Source organism: Cupressus sempervirens, chromosome 10 (assembly GCF_028749045.1).
Source record: "Cupressus sempervirens isolate cs-2001-9-10 chromosome 10, ASM2874904v1, whole genome shotgun sequence".
Classification (NCBI taxonomy): domain Eukaryota; kingdom Viridiplantae; phylum Streptophyta; class Pinopsida; order Cupressales; family Cupressaceae; genus Cupressus; species Cupressus sempervirens.
Window position 1 is genome coordinate 269,964,232 of NC_143127.1, and position 21,775 is coordinate 269,986,006.

At 35.8% G+C, this 21,775-nt stretch overlaps 1 pseudogene; it reads left to right on the forward strand.

Annotated features, from left to right (window-relative positions):
• Nucleotides 1-20,950, forward strand: part of LOC149533685 (ubinuclein-1-like) — a 39,892-nt pseudogene extending 18,942 nt beyond the window's left edge.
• The last annotated feature ends 825 nt before the right edge of the window (nt 20,951-21,775 follow it).

Below are 21,775 nucleotides of genomic sequence, written 5' to 3' on the forward strand. Positions count from 1 at the left end.
TCAATATATATTCATGTCTCTCATTCATAGATTCCAGCTTACTATGTTTAGACATAATGTTTGAAAGCCTTGTATTGATAGAATATTTCATCTCTTTGTAGGATGAGTACATCTCAATGGATAATGCAAAGACAAAGCACACGGGATTCTTTGTCAACCGAGGGAAACTAGAGCCAGTGTAAGTAAATGAAGAGAATGATTTTGAAGAATGCATATCCTTTTTTTATAGTATGTCAATAAGTACTACTGAAGAATTGCATATTTATCTCTAGTGCAGGGCATATTTTTATGTTTTAATTACTTGACATGAACTCATTTTGTAAACTATTATTGACTTATTGACAAATGCATACATTTATTTTCTTTATAAATTTTTTATTGTTGCTCACTGTAGTTAACAAAATCTGTGAATTACCAGAAATAGTTAAATTGAATTTGAGAAGTACTCTTTTTAGGCTCATGACATCCACAAACTTACCTCTTAATGTTGCATAGCCACATTTGGGCAAGAAAGTATGTTACAAATATAAATTTTACTTGGAACAGGGTATTGAAAAAGGAATTCATAATCAAACAACAAAAGAACAATAATGAAATAGCGGCTAAGAACTGATACTATTCATAATTCATAAGGTAGATCAAATTGAACTAGAAGTTCTAGAACCTTTGCTGACTGGACAAAGCCAAGCAATTGCAAATCACCTCAGAATTGGGCTTCCAAAATCACAATTAATATTGTCTGAAGTAGTTCTCACTATAAATCATCTGTAACCAGTCTTCAAAAAAATCTCTGTAACTTCTCTAGATCAAATCTGAAACACATGCAATGGAAAATATAGTATGCAAACACCAATCATCATCCCATAAGGTTGCTCAAGTTCAACAAATTGTGTCTTCATTGAAACTCTTGCTGCACTGCGCATCAACAAGAACACTGTTAGATAGACTTATATGTTGACATCAATGACAAAACACTATTGCCAAACATAACTAACAACAATTCCTAACAAGAATCTCTTCCAATAACTAACACTTAATCCTTGAAACTTCATCAAATTTCCCTTATTTTCTTTTATTTTCTCATGACAATGCAAGTTATAGGGGTATTGTGTATGTTTGCTCAAACTAGCTATGGTGCAAGTATTTTGAATCCTCAGGGCAAGGTGGTCAAGGGTAGGTGGATTTTGTTAGAGTAATTATTTGTTTGCACTTATTAATTAAATCACTTTGATTTAATTAATTAAGTTTCCTATTACTCTAGTTTGCTTAAGCTATCTTGTAGGTGCATATAATTAATATTTTATTAATTATATTGTGCAACCTAGCTTTTTAAGGCTTTAGGTTACCCTTTTTGAGTTTCGATCTCCTTTATAAGGATTGGTCTCTTTGTATTTTTCATTAATGAAGATCTAATGAATAACATTTTCTTCTTTTGAGTTTTTTCAGATCAAACCCTTGCCTCTTCTTGTCTTTTTCTTCTCCGTGATAGGTTTTCTGCATGTAGGTTTTCTTGGGCTTCGTGGATTTAATGTGCACTTTTTCTCAAATCTTACATGGTATCAAAGCCAGATCTATTGTAGCTTGTTTGATGTTTCAAGAAAAAGGGAGAACAAGGGTTTGGTAGATTAGATCTCGTATTTTTTTGGGCTTTTTCTGAGAAAATAGGGGGGTCATTGATTTTCAGAGCAGTTTGAGACCAAACAGACCTCACGGATGGATTCAGAAGGCATCAAAACCCTCGTTTTGATATAAAATTTGTCTGATTTGGACAACGTTGATCTGGGAGGCAAAAAAAATTTGCCGTACAAGGCTGTACGGCCTCTGCACGCAATTCGAGATGCGAAAAATATTAAAAAAATCAAAAAAATTTGGTTTTGGCCATCGTGGTTAGCAAAAATCACTGGCTGTCACCGAAACCGCTAGCGATTGCGATAAACTGCCAGCGGTCCTGCAGACCGCCAGCAGCTCGATGGCCGTTGTGGTTCCACCGCCGCCCGGGAACCACCCTTCCTCCCCCTCCACCGGTGCAGTCACCTTCGACCTCCACTCTGCCACCACTACGACCACAGCTCGGCCAAAGCGCCGCTCGCGGTGGGCGGCGATTATTTTTTGTTTTTTTTTTTTTAAATTATTTTTTTATTTTAAAAAAAAAAAAATTCATGCATTTTCAGAGGCCCTGGAGGTTTTTCTTCCGTAACTTGAGCATAAGGACATATTTTTTCCATCTAAAAAATGCGTCGAAAAGCTGGTTCTGAGATGGAGATGTTGTTATAGGTGTTTTTGGGATTTGATGCAGTTTGGTTGCCTATTTTGGCAGTCAAAGCCAGATGTTCTGTTTTGCACTCCGGGAGGCGTATCTTGAGCTTTCGATCTCCGTTTTTGGACTTCTTTATATCGCTAGAAAGATCTTTCTGTGCTCTTTCTAGTGATGCTAGTTGTTGTTCCAGATTCTGTTCCAGGCAAATCCTATTCATTCTTTTGCATTTTAGCATTTTGGTGGATATCCTAATTGTTTCAAGTCCGGAGATCGATTTTGTTGCTTCGAATGCTTCGTTTTGGGCTTTACCTTCTGTTGTTTCAGCCTTATGTTTTTTCTGATCATTTTTTATATTCATTGTAAGCATCTTTATGCAACGCACTGAGATAAAGTGCCACTCTTGCGTTTTGGGATCCTTTTCATCATTGTGATTCGTTGTACTCGCACTATTTTATAAAGTGCCATGGGGGGGATAGTTGTTTGTCGCTTATAGGCCCTCTTTCTCTTTTTTCTCATGCAGTGTCGATGACATGTGCCTTTATTGGTGTTTGTACCTCACTCTCGATGTGTTTGGCTCCTGTGTTGTAGGAGATTTTTAGCCCATCTTTTCAGCTGCCTGTCACCTCACCTGCCTTAAGGGGAGGTTATATTGTTGTTCTATGCTTCTTTGGTTGATGGTCCATGCCTTCTATTTCCATGGAGGTTCTACAGATTAGCATTTTGACAGAGTTTTGCGGTTCTCCATGCTTCAATGATTCTCTTCTGATCTCTTTGTTCCTTCTTTTGGAACATTCTTTGCTATCTCTTTTTGGAGTAGGGTTTTTCCCATGTGGTTTTCTCTATTTCTCCTCTTTATAGAGATTTTGTTGTGATTGGGTACCTGATCAGGCCTTGTTGTCGGGACCTAATTCTGCTTTCATAGCTGTGCTAGGTTAGCTTACCTCCTGAGCTTCGCTTAAGGGGGGGTGTTAGAGTAATTATTTGTTTGCACTTATTAATTAAATCACTTTGATTTAAATAATTAAGTTGCCTATTACTCTAGTTTGCTTAAGCTATCTTGTAGGTGCATATAATTAATATTTTATTAATTATATTGTGCAACCTAGCTTTTTTAGGCTTTAGGTTACCCTTTTCGAGTTTTGATCTCCTTTATAAGGATTGATCTCTTTGTATTTTTCATTGATGAAGATCTGTTGAATAACTGTAATGCCCCACCAAGGGATCCAAAAGAATTAACCTAAAGTTTCACTAAGTTAGCTAAACATTTTTTTTTTTTTTTTTAAGTAAGAAAGTATAACATACACATAGTAGCGGAAGCAATAACATGTAATCATAGACAACATACATTGTAAGTTACATTTCTTAAAGATCCCAAGACGTTGAGTCACGTTTAAAATTTAATTAATTCTAAGTCTAACAACTATCACATACATATGAAAGAATAATCAGAAAGTCCCATGTCCATAATATACATTTGTTCTAAATGCCTCTCGGCAAATTAATTCGGAATGCTCAATCATCCATTGTACATGTCACAGGGTATGAAAGGCTTAAAAGAATATACATATGTAAAGATAAAGATACAACATCCTCAAATCCATGATACAAAGTACAGTAAAAATATATGAAACTATTCACCATACATGATACATCCATACATCCATAATGATAAAACATCTATCATAAAATCTAACCATACATCATAATAATCCAAGAACATAGTGAAGGTAAATGCCAATCACGAAAACTCCAGCCACGGTGACCACGAAACGAATCTCAATGGTAAGAGTAAAAGCACTACCACCCGACCGCGTGGAACCTAAATGGTCCACTCCCACCACGCTAAGGAGATAGTCTCAAGTCCCAAATAGGATAACAAAACCTATAATTATAACTACTCTCTAAGTCCAGGAAATCCTATAAGTATGCTAACTCAAGGGTCCCTAAAAAGATCGACATCTAAATCCCAGAGGTACCACAAGACACGTAGGAAACCTAATATGCAAGCGAAAAAGTGTCATCGCAAAAGTCACGTAGAAGTTACCCGAGCAATCCCTTAGGAATCCCGGGTCCCTACTGATCCTGCAGCCACTAGTATCCTCTCGTACTGACGAGGCCTACTATGGAATGCAAGGTCGTAACTAAGCGTTCTCTCTACCCCATCCTAGTCTGTACTAGCACTCAAGGCATGGGAGAGAACATACAATTATCTTGTTAGGTTCATTTTCTCTCATTTAGTGTAAATGTTTTCACTTATTAAAAATGACTTACAATGGGTTTCTCAAGGCAGCCTCTTAGGGCTCCGACCCCCATTGCAAGCCACTTCCTAACTCTACACATAGATAACCTACCCTAGGCTCATGAAATCATAAATCAAAGAATCATAATAAAACCACCTCAGTCCTGTACAAGCCACTGAAAAATATCATAAAAGATAATCCACAAAATTACATCAGTTCTTCATGAGCAACAGATAATATCAATTAGTAATCATATGATCACGACAGTTCTCTATCAGCAACTGAAGGCATCAATGATAAATCACAAAATCCAATGGTTCTCCAATGAGCAATCAGAAAGTATCCCAATAGTAAATTACAATACTGATCGAAGACTCCAAAAATGGTCAAGTCAACACATGACATCATCAAGAACATAACAAACACTTCAGTCCTTTCAAGCAACTAAAAAGCAATCCAAGTATAACTGATCGAGACTCAAAAATGGTTATCAAATATGACTGATCGAGACTCGAAAATGGTTAAGTCAAGTATCTCAAATACGTACATCTCAGCTTCACACAAGGAAACTGGAAAGCAATAACAAACAATAAATACAATCATGTCATAGAGCACTTCATCACATAACCATGGTCAGGTTAAGAAAGATCGAAACCAAATCATCATGACATCACATTCACAACCCCGAGCCTCTGGTAACAACCTAAACTGGTCAACGCTAAACCAACCCCAAAACATTCAAAGCACAAAGACAACATCAAAGTCTCAGAGATTGGATCTGAAAGTATATTATTTGAGTTAAGGTAAGGTTTATGTTTCAGTTTAATGTCGAATTTCAAGTAACAAAGTTTTCATATCTACCCCTTACGATTAACCCATTTCTATAATAACTTCCATTAAGTCAATCTTCCAAATCTACTATTTAATCAGATAATATTCATTATTAATTAACTTTAATTAAACTAATTTTAATTAAATTAATCAATAATCATTTGATCTAATTACTTATTTTAATCTATCCATTAATTGTTAATTTATTAATATTTAACCAAAATTATCAATAAATTAATATTTACCAATTATGTGAAATACCTTTAATATTTATTTATTAAATATTAATAAAAATAAAACTATTATTAATTAAAATATATTATAATTTTATTAATTAAAAATTTTAATTAATAATAAAATCGTTTTGTAAATAATATATTTTTTATTAAAAAAAAAAACGAATTAACAAAATACGTTTTTTAAAAAAAATAAAACTCATTTAATATAAATAACCGTCGACTTATATAAGCCGACGGCCTGCCGCAGTCCTGCGGACGTAGGGCCTGCGACAGCAGGTACATCGTACCTGCGGTCGCAGTACCTGCAATGCAGGTTCTGTCAGCTATGCCGACAGTGGGGGTCGGCACGGGGTAATTCCCTCCCCCCCACAAAATTTATATATATTATTTTTTTTATATGGAGTACGAATTTGTGTTTATCAATATATTTTTTTTAAATTTAAATTTGAATTTGTTTGGATATAAATATATATATATATAACTATATATATATTAAAATAATTTCTTTTAATATATATATAAATATATGCATTGAAAAATTGTTTCCTTCTCTATATTGATATAGAAAATATAGTCAATCATCCAAACGTTTAATCTAGAATTTCGGTATTAGATTCAACCCTTCCCATTTAAATCTCATGTATACAGAAGTTTATAAACAAGCATCTGATAAATTCCAATATCGTAATGTTTAAGTATTCCTCACAGAGAATTTCATATTTACAAACCCCAGACACGAAGAAGACAGGAAAGGATAATTGCGTAATAAATCGATAATCGAAAACACAAGACCCTACTTGATCCTGATGCTATTATGCAATCTCCAGGAACTGTAAAAGAATTCGCTCCTCTCAATAACCTTCCTCTGGAAAATTTTCTTGGTATCAGCTTTCTGAAATTCGCTTCCAAAAATTGTCTCTCCAAAAATTCTCGTCCAACTTCGTATATCCCAAAAATGAACCCCCAAAGTTGTGATAAGCAATTTCTCCTCAAATCGGGGCACTAATTGTGCGTTTACCCGAGAAGACTCTTTACACAACTCAGTTAACTCCAAATTAACCTTTATTATCTTTTCTTATTTTTTTGCATTCAACTTTCATGCACATTAAGTTGAATTATTAAATAACTTTATTTAATATTCCACTTGACTTCTAATTTAAATTAATTTATTACTTTAATCTTATGTGCACTTTTAAGAAATTAAAATAACATTATTAATTTCTATAATTTAATCTTTTAATTTAATTCTCATATTTAAACTCATGCTTAGATCATGCGATCTAGAATTCTTAATAATTTAATATCTTTCAACTTTTAATTTATTTTAGAACTTAACTGATAACATATTTAATTAATTTAAATAACAATAATATTTAGCATTTATTTAAAAATAAACTCCAAATATATTATTATTAAATTAAATAAATATTATCCTGTTCTAAATTTATCTTTGAACTTTAATCTCCAAATTTAATTCTTTTATTTAATTAATTTCTCAATTAATTAAATATAAAGATATCATAATAATTCTCTATTAAATTAAATCATTAATTAATCTTTTTAATTAGACTTAATTAATAGAAAATACACCAAGGACTCATAAAGCAACATACGAAAACCCATCATAGAAAAATACATACCAAATCAAACAAAAGGGTTATAATCACAAAATTACATCATTTGATGCATTCGGAGGGTACTTAACTCATATACTTGTCCTAATTATCAATTAGGACAATTGGGTAAAGGGTTTAGGATTTGGACTTAAGAGTTTATCTCCCCTCTCTTACCATTGAGACAGTGCAATAGGGTACGCTCATCTTGGCAATTGAGGGAAGTCGATACTCGGTACCTGCAACCTGCATAAAATCCATGCATGTACAAACATAATATTCTAAGCTAAACAGACAATGGCAAGAAGTGGTGCATCGTGTAGATCCCGACTAGCAGGTGACTACGACTCCCTTCCTTAACCATATCAGAAATACCATACATAAATAAAACAACACGCACACCATATACATGCAGTATGGGGTAAGTATCCATAAGAAGCACATGGAATAATAAACCATCTAACTAATCATCATCGATATCTGAAACCATTGAATAATCATCATACATGCATGAAATATAGAGTACCAAGTAATCTCATCATATAATAAATTGAGTGTAAACATCATCTAATAATCTCTAAAATAATAATACTAATCATCAAACATAAATTGGCCTAAAAGAGTTTGGCAATCATATCAGAAATGTAGCTCAAAAATGTAGACTAGGGGCAGGCACTACATCCACCCCCCCTAGACTTAGGCTTACTCCTAGAAGCCTATAAACAAATATGGATATAAATCCCGTAATCTAGATGCATCCTCCCATGTAGCTGAAGAGTCATCAGTAGGGTCCCATTGGACCCTTACCTGCTCTATGGTTCAACCCCTGAGGGTCAACTCCCGCTGCTCCAGAATACGTATTGGCTCCAAAGCCAGATGCCCTTCCTCTACCTGCAATGCATTCCAATCAAGAATATGTACAACATTAAGGATATACTGTCTAAGTACTAAAACATGGAAAACATCGTGAATGTGAGCCAGGCTAGGCGGTAAAGCAAGACGATAGGCAACTAGACCAATCCTCTCAAGAATATCGAATGGTCCCACAAAGCGAGGTGCTAGCTTTGAGCCCTTTGCATAATGGATCGGACTCTTCCGCAGACGCACTCTCAAGAAAACCTTCTCTCCCATAGCAAACTGCTTATCTGACCTATGTGCATCAGCATACTTCTTCTGCCTATCCTAAGCCGTTGTCAAGTGCTCTAGGATACACACCACCTGTTGCTCCATGTCACGAAGCATCTCTGGGCCCAACAGGATGCGATCCTCAAGGCTATCCCAACTCAAAGGTGTACGACAAGGGCATCCATATAAGGCTTGGAAAGGTGCCATGCCAATAGAACTGTGATACCCGTTGTTGTAAGCAAACTCCACTAGGTAGAGATAGTCCTCCCAATGAGTTTGCCTATCCATCACGTACATCCTCAACATATCTTCGAGAACCTGATTCACTCTCTCTGTCTGCCCATCTGTCTTTGGGTGATATGCTGAACTGAAATTCAACTGCGCTCCAAGATCATGCTGTAGTGATGTCCAAAATGCGGAAGTGAAAACATGATCCCTATCCGAAATGATCTTTCAGGGAATACCATGTAGTCTCACAATGTCACGCATGAAGACATTAGCTACTGAAGCTGCAGTGTAGGAAGACCTGATTGGTGCAAAGTGTGCCACCTTGGTCAACCGGTCAACGGTGACCATGATAGCATCATGACGTCGAAGAGTCATAGGTAATCCTACTATGAAATCCATAGAGATGATGTCCCATTTCCACAAAGGAACGAGATTTGGTTGCAAAAGTCCCACCGGATGCTGGTGTTCTGCCTTGACTCTCTAACACTTAAGACATCTAGCCACAAAATCAGCAATGTCGCGCTTCATCCCGGACCAATAAAATAAACGTCACAAATCTGCATGCATCTTCTTGACACCTGGATGTGCCGAGTAAGGTGCACGATGGGCCTCTAATAGGATCAATATGCGAAGCTCATCCAGTAGCGGCACATAGATCCTTCTTAAATGTCTCAAAAGGCCATCCGACTCTAGGACATAGCCTGAAAACTTACCCTCCAAGGGTCTCCCTGAATTGATCTCACTGCACACCTCCAGATACCATGAATCAGTGGGGAGTGCCTGAAGTATCTGACACCTCAAATCGACACTAAGAGTCATAGATGATATCACATGTTTCCTGCGACTCAAAGCATTAGCTACAACATTCTCCTTCCCCTGGATATACTTTACCTCAAAGTCATACTCGCACAAAAACTCCATCCAACACCTTTGCCTAGCATTCAGATTAGGCTGCGTGAATATGTACTGAAGACTACGATGATCACTATGTAGTTCAAATCTGTGTCCCAACAAGAAATGTCTCCATCTCACTAAGGCATGAACTACTGCGGCTAACTCAAGGTCATGTGTAGGATAATTCAACTCATGATCCTTGAGTTTGTGTGATTCATAAGCAATCACTCGACCATTCTGCATTAGAACTGCTCCAATACCCTCAAGGGAAGCATCTGTACACACCATGAAATCACCTTCTGGATCAGGTACTGCTAAGATCGGTGCACTACTCAGAAGCTCCTTGAGTTTCTGAAATGCTTCTACACATTTTTCTGTCCAAAGAAACTTCTTTCCTTTCCTCTGAAGGGAGGTAATAGGGTGTGCTATTCTGGAGAAGTTTTGAACAAATCTGGGATAATACCCAGCTAGACCCATGAAACTACGAATCTCCGACACAGTAGTGGGTGCAGGCCAATCTACTATTGCCTGGATCTTCGCAGGGTCTACAGAGATACCTTCGCTTGAAATAACGTGTCCCAAATATTGTATCTCTGATTGAAAGAAATCACACTTTGCCGCATTGGCATAAAGTTGATTATCTCTCAAGCACTGCAAAACTAAACTCAAATATTCCTCATGTTCCTTTTGGGAACTAGAATATATCAGAATATCATCGAGGAACACAAGAACAAATCTATCAAGATAGGAACGGAACACCCCATTCATTAAGCACATGAAAACTGATGGAGCGTTCGTCAGTCCAAAGGGTACCACTGTGAACTCATAATGCCTGTAGCGAGTTCAGAAGGCGGTCTTATGAATATCAGCCTCCTTGATGCAAAGTTGATGGTATCCTGACTTAAGATCAATCTTAGAGAACACTGTAGCCCCCTTGATCTGATCAAATAAATCATCAATCCTTGGTAAAGGATACCTGTTCTTTATTGTCACCTTATTCAGCTATCTGTAATCAATGCAAAGGCGCAAAGAACAATCCTTCTTCTTCACGAAGAGCACTGGAGCTCCCCATGGTGATACACTAGGTCGAATACTACCCTTGGCCAAAAGTTCCTCTAACTGCAAACGCAACTCACTTAGCTCTTGAGTGGTCATACGGTAAGGAGCTCTAGAGATAGGTTCCGCTCCTGGAGTGAGCTCAATGCTAAAATCAATGTCTCTCTTCGGAGGCATGCCTGGAATCTCACTCAGAAAGACATCAGCATACTCTTGTAAAATAGGGTGATCTAGGGTCTTCCTCGTAGAGTTTTCCTCATCTAGCTCATTTACCGTAATGGCAAATACCTGACATCCCTTACAAAAGCTTCGCTTTAGTTGCATAGCAGAGATCATCCATAGGGATATAGGCCTCAGTATCCCCACAATCTCAACATCCTTCCCTTGGTCATCCTGACACATAATGGTCTTCTTTCTGCAGTCTATACTAGCCCTATGAGAGCCAAGCCAATCCATACCTAAGACCACATCGTAGGAGCCAAGAGGAATAACTCGAAAATCGACTGAAGTCTCAAACCCTCCTATGCTAAGTCCACACTTATGAACTACAGAATTTGTGGAAACTTTAGCGCCTGAGGCTAGTTCCACTTGCCAACCATGATCTTGCTTAACCGACTCCAGCTTACACTTATCAACTAGAGATGGAGAAATGATAGAATCTGTAGCACCTAAATCAAATAATACAGAGAGAGGTGTACCTCGGATAGCTCCTGTAGTCTCAACTACTGTCCCTTGATGGTCTGCCTGATGGTGATCCACCGCTACAAATACTCTATGAGATCCACCTGCATTTTTTACTGTGGGCTCAGATGCTGCTGGCCTAGGTCCTGAATACTGAGATGCTCACTGTGGGCAGTACGCTGCAATATGACCAATCTGTCCACATGAATAACATCCTGTGCTTCTACCAGATCCTCTCCCTATAGGGGTGCATTCGACCGCTGGTGGCTACCCCTACTAGCAAAAGACTGGCTGCTCTATGCAGGCCGAGATTGTTGATTCTGTTTATTACATTGAGCATTGCGATTGATCCTAGAGTTGGATCCACTTCCACCACTCTGTGCCTGAGGGTAAAATCCCTTATGCTGCTGAGGCTGCTGCTGAGAATACTGATTCCTCCTAGGGAAGGGAGGCTTCCTGATTCCACCGGAATTGTGGTTGCCCTTAGATCCTGCTATAGTAGGCGCTCCCACAAAACCCCCTTGTCCAAAGTTGACACTCTGCTCTACCAGGATAGCTCGATGTACCGCATCCTTGAGGGTCTTAGGCTCAAATACCTTAACACCCCCAATAAAACGGTTGTTCAAGCCTTGAATGAAATGTTGTGCCAACTGCGCTGGGTTGTCACTGAATCCCGAAAAAGGCATGAGCTCATAGAACTTGCGCTCATACTCTACAACGGTCATAGTGAACTGTCTCAGGTTATGGAACTCATCTGCTCTATGCTGCTTCCATTCCTCTGGTAGGAATCGCTCATGAAAACTCTCCAAGAAAATCTCCCAAGTGACACTACCCATGTTAATGCCCAACTTCTTCTCCTCAATAGTCCACCAAGTGGCCCCAAATAACTCTAGATTGGTACTGGCAAACCTTGCTTTGACATTACTGTCAAAGTCCTGCATAGCAAAAATCCTGTCAAGGGCAATAAGCCACTGCTCAGCTACATACCCAGAACCTTGCCCATTAAAGGGCTTGATCTTGGACCTCTAAAGATCCTTCATCTGAGAAGATACTATGGATATATGTCGATCCCTTTGAGGACTCCTAGATCTGCGTCTATGCTCATGTCCAACTTGGTGTGCTCTATCCTGCTCAAGAACAGGAGGTAAGCGATCAATAAGGGTTCACATCATTTGCCTCAGATCAACCTCCTCAGAGTCGGCATGTCCCTCTTCGTGGTTCTCTTCCTGATGTTCACTGACATGCTCTTCCCTATTCTCTTCCTGAATGGGGCTCTCGTGGATAGACTCATGAACACTAATATCTCTACCTCGTCCATGGCCTCTGCCACGGCCAAGGCTACAGCCTCTAACGGAAGATCTCATTCCAGATACCATCCTACAATAATATCCAAGACACAAGATGCTAAAATAACCATGAAACATGCTACTGAAACACATAGATAAAAGACACATGTTTTGCAAATAAGATATTTTCAATTTTCAGTTTACCTATAATTTCAGTTTAAGTATAATTTCAGTTTTGAAGCCTAAGTGTTGAAGTATGAAAAATAGGTAACTAATAGTTTACATAATGTTTCAGTTCAACTAGTTTCAAGTTTCAGTTTAAGGTTTGCATTTTTATTCAACTAGTTAACACTCGTGGCATTCCATTATACCCAGAGCTCCCAATGTAGAAACTCGAGCTCTGATACCAGATGTAACGCCTCGCCAAGGGATCCAAAAGAATTAACCTAAAGTTTCACTAAGTTAGCTAAACATTTTTTTATTTTTTTTAAGTAAGAAAGTATAACATACACATAGTAGCGGAAGCAATAACATGTAATCATAGACAACATACATTGTAAGTTACATTTCTTAAAGATCACAAGACGTTGAGTCACGTTTAAAATTTAATTAATTCTAAGTCTAACAACTATCACATACATATGAAAGAATAATCAGAAAGTCCCATGTCCATAATATACATTTGTTCTGAATGCCTCTCGGCAAATTAATTCGGAATGCTCAATCATCCACTGTACATGTCACAGGGTATGAAAGGCTTAAAAGAATATACATATGTAAAGATAAAGATACAACATCCTCAAATCCATGATACAAAGTACAGTAAAAATATATGAAACTATTCACCATACATGATACATCCATACATCCATAATGATAAAACATCTATCATAAAATCTAACCATACATCATAATAATCCAAGAACATAGTGAAGGTAAATGCCAATCACGAAAACTCCAGCCACAGTGACCACGGAACGGATCTCAATGGTAAGAGTAAAAGCACTACCACCCGACCGCATGGAACCTAAATGGTCCGCTCCCACCGCGCTAAGGAGATAGTCTCAAGTCCCAAATAGGATAACAAAACCTATAATCATAACTACTCTCTAAGTCCAGGAAATCCTATAAGTATGCTAACTCAAGGGTCCCTAAAAAGATCGACATCTAAATCCCAGAGGTACCACAAGACACGTAGGAAACCTAATATGCAAGCGGGAAAGTGTCATCGCAAAAGTCACGTAGAAGTTACCCGAGCAATCCCTTAGGAATCCCGGGTCCCTACTGATCCTGCGGCCACTAGTATCCTCTCGTACTGACGAGGCCTACTATGGAATGCAAGGTCGTAACCAAGCGTTCTCTCTACCCCATCCTAGTCTGTACTAGCACTCAAGGCATGGGAGAGAACATACAATTATCTTGTTAGGTTCATTTTCTCTCATTTAGTGTAAATGTTTTCACTTATTAAAAATGACTTACAATGGGTTTCTCAAGGAAGCCTCTTAGGGCTTCGACCCCCATTGCAAGCCACTTCCCGACTCTACACATAGATAACCTACCCTAGGCTCATGAAATCATAAATCAAAGAATCATAATAAAACCACCTCAGTCCTGTACAAGCCACTGAAAAACATCATAAAAGATAATCCACAAAATTACATCAATTCTTCATGAGCAACAGATAATATCAATTAGTAATCATATGATCACGACAGTTCTCTATCAGCAACTGAAGGCATCAATGATAAATCACAAAATCCAATGGTTCTCCAATGAGCAACCAGAAAGTATCCCAATAGTAAATTACAATACTGATCGAAGACTCCAAAAATGGTCAAGTCAACACATGACATCATCAAGAACATAACAAACACTTCAGTCCTTTCAAGCGACTGAAAAGCAATCCAAGTATAACTGATCGAGACTCAAAAATGGTTATCAAATATGACTGATCGAGACTCGAAAATGGTTAAGTCAAGTATCTCAAATACGTACATCTCAGCTTCACACAAGGAAACTGGAAAGCAATAACAAACAGTAAATACAATCATGTCATAGAGCACTTCATCACATAACCATGGTCAGGTTAAGAAAGATCGAAACCAAATCATCATGACATCACATTCACAACCCCGAGCCTCTGGTAACAACCTAAACTGGTCAACGCTAAACCAACCCCAAAACATTCAAAGCACAAAGACAACATCAAAGTCTCAGAGATTGGATCTGAAAGTATATTATTTGAGTTAAGGTAAGGTTTATGTTTTAGTTTAATGTCGAATTTCAAGTAACAAAGTTTTCATATCTACCCCTTACGATTAACCCATTTCTATAATAACTTCCATTAATTCAATCTTCCAAATCTACTATTTAATCAAATAATATTCATTATTAATTAACTTTAATTAAACTAATTTTAATTAAATTAATCAATAATCATTTGATCTAATTACTTATTTTAATCTATCCATTAATTGTTAATTTATTAATATTTAACCAAAATTATCAATAAATTAATATTTACCAATTATGTGAAATACATTTAATATTTATTTATTAAATATTAATAAAAATAAAACTATTATTAATTAAAATATATTATAATTTTATTAATTAAAAATTTTAATTAATGATAAAATCGTTTTGTAAATAATATAATTTTTATAAAAAAAAAATGAATTAACAAAATACGTTTTTAAAAAAAAATAAAACTCATTTAATATAAATAACCGTCGGCTTATATAAGTCAACGGCCTGCCGCAGTCCTGCGGACGCAGGGCCTGCAGCAGCAGGTACATCGTACCTACGATGCAGGTTCTATCGGCTATGCCGACAGTGGGGGTGGGCACGGGGTAATTCCCTCCCCCCCACAAAATTTATATATATATATTTTTTTTATATGGAGTACGAATTTGTGTTTATCAATATATTTTTTTTAAATTTAAATTTGAATTTGTTTGGATATAAATATATATATAAATTTTTAACTATATATATATTAAAATAATTTCTTTTAATATATATATAAATATATGCATTGAAAAATTGTTTCCTTCTCTATATTGATATAGAAAATATAGTCAATCATCCAAACGTTTAATCTAGAATTTCGGTATTAGATTCAACCCTTCCCATTTAAATCTCATGTATACAGAAGTTTATAAACAAACATCTGATAAATTCCAATATCGTAATGTTTAAGTATTCCTCACAGAGAATTTCAGATTTACAAACCCCAGACACGAAGAAGACAGGAAAGGATAATTGCGTAATAAATCGATAATCGAAAACACAAGACCCTACCTGATCCTGATGCTATTATGCAATCTCCAGGAACTGTAAAAGAATTCGCTCCTCTCAATAACCTTCCTCTGGAAAACTTTCTTGGTATCAGCTTTCTGAAATTCGCTTCCAAAAATTGTCTCTCCAAAAATTCCTGTCCAACTTCATATATCCCAAAAACGAACCCCCAAAGTTGTGATAAGCAATTTCTCCTCAAATCGGGGCACTAATTGTGCGTTTACCCGAGAAGACTCTTTGCACAACTCAATTAACTCCAAATTAACCTTTATTATCTTTTCTTATTTTTTTGCATTCAACTTTCATGCACATTAAGTTGAATTATTAAATAACTTTATTTAATATTCCACTTGACTTCTAATTTAAATTAATTTATTACTTTAATCTTATGTGCACTTTTAAGAAATTAAAATAACATTATTAATTTCTATAATTTAATCTTTTAATTTAATTCTCATATTTAAACTCATGCTTAGATCATGCGATCTAGAATTCTTAATAATTTAATATCTTTCAACTTTTAATTTATTTTAGAACTTAATTGATAACATATTTAATTAATTTAAATAACAATAATATTTAGCATTTATTTAAAAATGAACTCCAAATATATTATTATTAAATTAAATAAATATTATCCTGTTCTAAATTTATCTTTGAACTTTAATCTCCAAATTTAATTCTTTTATTTAATTAATTTCTCAATTAATTAAATATAAAGATATCATAATAATTCTCTATTAAATTAAATCATTAATTAATCTTTTTAATTAGACTTAATTAATAGAAAATACACCAAGGACTCATAAAGCAACATACGAAAACCCATCATAGAAAAATACATACCAAATCAAACAAAAGGGTTATAATCACGAAATTACATCATTTGATGCATTCGGAGGGTACTTAACTCAAATACTTGTCCTAATTATCAATTAGGACAATTGGCTAAAGGGTTTAGGATTTGGACTTAAGAGTTTATTTCCCCTCTCGTACCATTGAGACAGTGCGATAGGGTACGCTCATCCTGGCAATTCAGGGAAGTCGATACCCGGTACCTGCAACCTGCATAAAATCCACGCATGTACAAACACAATATTCTAAGCTAAACAGACAATGGCAGGAAGTGGTGCATCGTGTAGATCCCGACTAGCAGGTGACTACGACTCCCTTCCTTAACCATATCAGAAACACCATACATAAATAAAACAACACGCACATCATACACATGCAGTATGGGGTAAGTATCCATAAGAAGCACATGGAATAATAAACCATCTAACTAATCATCATCGATATCTGAAACCATTGAATAATCATCATACATGCATGAAATATAGAGTACCAAGTAATCTCATCATATAATAAACTGAGTGTAAACATCATCTGATAATCTCTAAAATAATAATACTAATCATCAAACATAAATTGGCCTAAAAGAGTTTGGCAATCATATCAGAAATGTAGCTCGAAAATGTAGACTAAGGGTAGGCACTACAATAACATTTTCTTCTTCTAAGTTTTTTCAGATCAAACCCTTGCCTCTTCTTGTCTTTTTCTTCTCCGTGACAGGTTTTCTGCATGCAGGTTTTCTTGGGCTTCGTGGATTTGTTGTGTGCTTTTGCTCAAATCTTACAGATTTCGCCTTTCCCTGAGGATTATTCCCCATGTAACATGTTGCACCCAAACTTAGTGAAATTTACCTTTTCCCAAACACTTATTAAGATGAACCTGCAAGGGATGACATGTCTATTGGTTGGACTAGATTTAATTAAGCTCTAACATTCTCATCTCCCCATACTAATCATGCACTTCTCCTTAAGCTAAGCCCTAGGGATTTAAAATTGCCACTAGCTAAGATTCCCTAAGACTGCAACTCCTATAGCTAAAGTAAAAACAGGGGGTCCCCATTTGCAATGTGGAGATGGTGTGAAAACCTCACAACACTAACCCACAAAATATTTGACACAATTTGCAGGTCATTTGGCCATAAATGCATAGGTGGACCCCTCTTAAAATGCTTTGACATGAACCCATTGCTAAGACTTTCCTTGGTTGGATTTATGATTAGTCTACCACTCTCTATAGAATTTTTGGACATAAGCAAGTTTACCACAATAATGACATGTGATAGGCTTCAGATACATTGAATAATCTTTGCTTTGTCCTTTTTATTGAGTGGACTTGTCTTTGCCTCTATCCTTGGTATTCAATGCCTATTCCATGCAAGAGATCTTGTTGCTACTACCAAACCACTATTTCCACTTGGCTAGCTACAAGAGCTTATTGCACGAGTCATCAGACTTCAAAAGTTACCATTAGTGGAAGTAATGTTGAGATTTTCAATGAAGTGCTCGTAGGATCATGGTAAGCTTTTTACAATGATAACCACCATTTCCTCTTCTTCCATCTTGTGACCAATGGCCTTCAGTAAATTTCAAATGTGTTGGATCTTGTGAGATGATCTTGTAAAGACATCTTGTGTTTCATCATAATTTTGAAAAACATATTCTTAAGGAAGAAAGCTCTGTGTTTATTTGACGTCTTGTCCATATCCTTTAGGTGACTCCAGATCTCTATAGTAGTCTTGCTCGATGGCACTTTTGGAAGCATATTATTAGCAACAAATAACTTAAGTAGCATAACCACCTATTGGTTATGCTCATCAAGCTTTTCTTTATCTTTTCTTGTTGTAATGGGGAGAATAGTGTTACCTTGAACAATTTGATTTAGGCATTGGTACCCAAAAATAGTGACATTTGTTGCTTCTAGTTATTATAGTTCTTGCTCCTAAACCTTTGAGTGTCTTCCAACATGATGTTGTGTAAGGAATCCACCCCTTCCTCTGTCAAGAGATACAAAAACCAAGATCAGCATTAAAAACTTTAGTTTATGTTGATAAAAAAATGGCAAAAAATAGAAACTACAATTTTGGCAAAAGTCCTCAAAAGAAATTAATGCAAATCAGCACTATGATTTTGTGGAATAATTGGCAAACCCTTGATGTGACATGATTTGTGAAAACATTGACAAATCTTTATTTTGTGGGAAAATAGTAAAAACAATATTTCCACAAAGCTTCTTGATGGAGAACATGGGGATGTGGGGATGGGTAATATGGATTGGGGGATCGTGGGCTTAAACTTGTAGATGTTGGGTGGATAGTGTGAAGAGATGGTGTTGTTGATAAACATCATTTTGGGTGCCTAATGAAAGGCCAACTTGCTTTCACAAAGTTAAAGACGTAATCAGTATGTAATGGCATGTGCTATATAGCAGCAATTGAACACCATCCCTAGTAAAGGCTGCGGAGTGGTGGTGTTGTGGGGGCACATTCACTTTTTGTAGGGTGTGGGATTTGCTCCAATGGAATAGTGTTAAAAACCACAAAAAGGCTTAGGATTTTGAAGAAAATTTGTTAAAACCCTTGATGGTTTAAAAAACCCATGATTTTTTTTGTAATCATTCAAAAGAATCAAAACATTTCTGAAAAAACTTCAGGTAATAATATCACGACTCTTAAAAAATTGTAGAAAACCTTCTGGAAATAAATTCCAAGTAAACAATCTAGGAATTTTAATAAAAAAGTTGTCAAAAACAACCTAAACTCTGATACCATGAAAAATTTATTGGTAGAGTTGATTGTAATTACAAAGGAGATGAAAACTCCTTAAATAGGAATTACAAGTAGAATTTCTAAAACAGAAAATAAACATTCTAGATAAGAAGTAACTATAAATGAAAAGATCCTAAGTGAATGACCATTACAGAAATATTACATAATTACTTATACTCTCAAGATTGGTAGGAGACTTGAAATAGTTGGCATAGCCTCTGACCTAGTATTAGCCAAAGAGCTTCAGGATTCATGTACCCTCTATTTATCATGCCACCTAGGTACATCTTTGCATGAACCTATTAACCATGTTATTGGCATCTTGATTCCATCTTTGTTCTATTTCATTGGTCAATCACTTCATGTAGTACTGTATATTATTTAATTAGGTTCTTTCAACTCAATTACATTTCTTTATACCAACTTATGTTGTTGTCCAGTAAAATATGGAAAAATTTAAGTTTGACTTTATGTTTTCATTTTAGTGCTATGCTGATTAAATTCTAGAATCTTGTTAGGAATGAGCTTGCCTCTCCCGTGCTTGCACAAAATAAAGGAAAAGAAAGGACATAAAAAAGGCACCAAACGCTAAGGTTATCACAAAGAAAATTAAGATGGGCAATCTTCGAATAAAAGCAACTATAAGAACTGCACCTTTGGTGGGCATGAATGTAAAGAATTTTGGTCAGGATAGAACTTGTCTTACAGTTGATGAATATTTAGATGACAAAGCAAGCAAAAAGCAAGAATTAAAGTCTGCAAGCACTAGTCACGATTCCAGTTCATTAAGAGCAGGAATCAAAGAAACTTTGAGTAAAGTAGAGTCATCTTTCCAACATTTGAAGGCCTTTGATAAGAATGGGAGAAGTTTAGATGGTTTTGTCATAGGATATAAAGAGAGCTCAGTTAAGGTAGAAATTATCATTGAAACTTCTAATGATGACATTTTCAACTATTCAAGCAAATATACTACTCCAAGAGTTGATTGCCAGATAAGAGAATATGTAAAAAGTGCAAATGATGTGTCAATTGAGGATAAAAGCATATCCATAGATAGAGCTAGAGAAGAAGCTTTCTTCAGGGACATGAATGCAATTGGAAACAAGTCATCTATCTCCAAAGTTGTAAGTTAAGTTGTCTTTTGAAACGTCTAACTGTGAGCAATTCATGGAGTTTTACAAGAAGGAATAAATTTAAATTGATAGAGTATTGCAACCTGTTACAGAAATCATCACCATTGACTCCCAAGGAAGCTATTCTAGCAAGACCTAAATGCACTATATTGGAGAAAGCTTTTCAAGATTTGGAAAGGGGAGTTGTAGAATGTATGTCTTTGAGTATTGTGTTTTAACTAGACACTTCTTTCTGAACTTCAACAACCATTTTTTAATCAAATTGAATTCTAAAATTTACCTACTTCTATCACTAATAGTATGCCTTCCCACTATTAATGCTCAAGAATTAGAGCAAGCATTCCAAGGAGTTAAAAAGCGATTGCCTTGAGAGGTCAAGCAGAAGCTTCGAAAAGTAGCTAGATTAGCGGTATGCATTTCGAAGATCTCAAACAAAAATACATATATTTGAAGTGTCCTTATAGTCAACCGAGGATACTATTATTCATGCAAATGAACTGATACAAGAAAACACCATTAAGTTATTAGATGCTTTTTTGTGAAAGTCTATATGTTGACTCCCTTTATAATCATTGATTCCAATGTTTATTGATGCAATAATATTTGGTGGAATATTAATTGATAGAATTTTGTTGAATATCATTTTTTAAAGAACTCAAATGTCATGCAAATTCCATAATTTAGATGCTTTATTGTCCTTGCTCTAAGTTATTCTCATATTGAAGTGACTTTTTAGTTTGGGGATGGTTTTTGATATGAGAACCCAGTTTGTGGATTTGTGATTTTTTTTCCATTATGGTTTGTATGGGTTTGTGTGTATATACTATATATACATATAAGTATTATATATAGATATGCATTATATATACAAAATGACAAGAGAAATATACATAATTGTAAAACTAAATCATTTCATAGTATTAATCTATGATGCTTGATCATTATCAATGTCAAATGTCAAAAATAAACATTAAAAAATTGAATACCTAATAATTGATCTATGTTCACGAGTCTAAAGAAAAACATTAGATTGAATTACTAAATTACAAAATGAGAGAGCAAAATGAAAAAGCAAATATGGAAAAAAGTGTGTTTTGGAGGCTTCATAATGGCTTGTTTTAGGGTTCTAGCCTGAAAACATAATAAAAAATGTTTTTTATTTAACTTTGGACCCATGAGGACCCACAGGGCTAGGCCTGGACCCTACCCAGACCATCCTACAAACCCGCACCTGGTTCGCAGATGGACCAGGTTCGAGGGTCCAGGGTGCTAACAT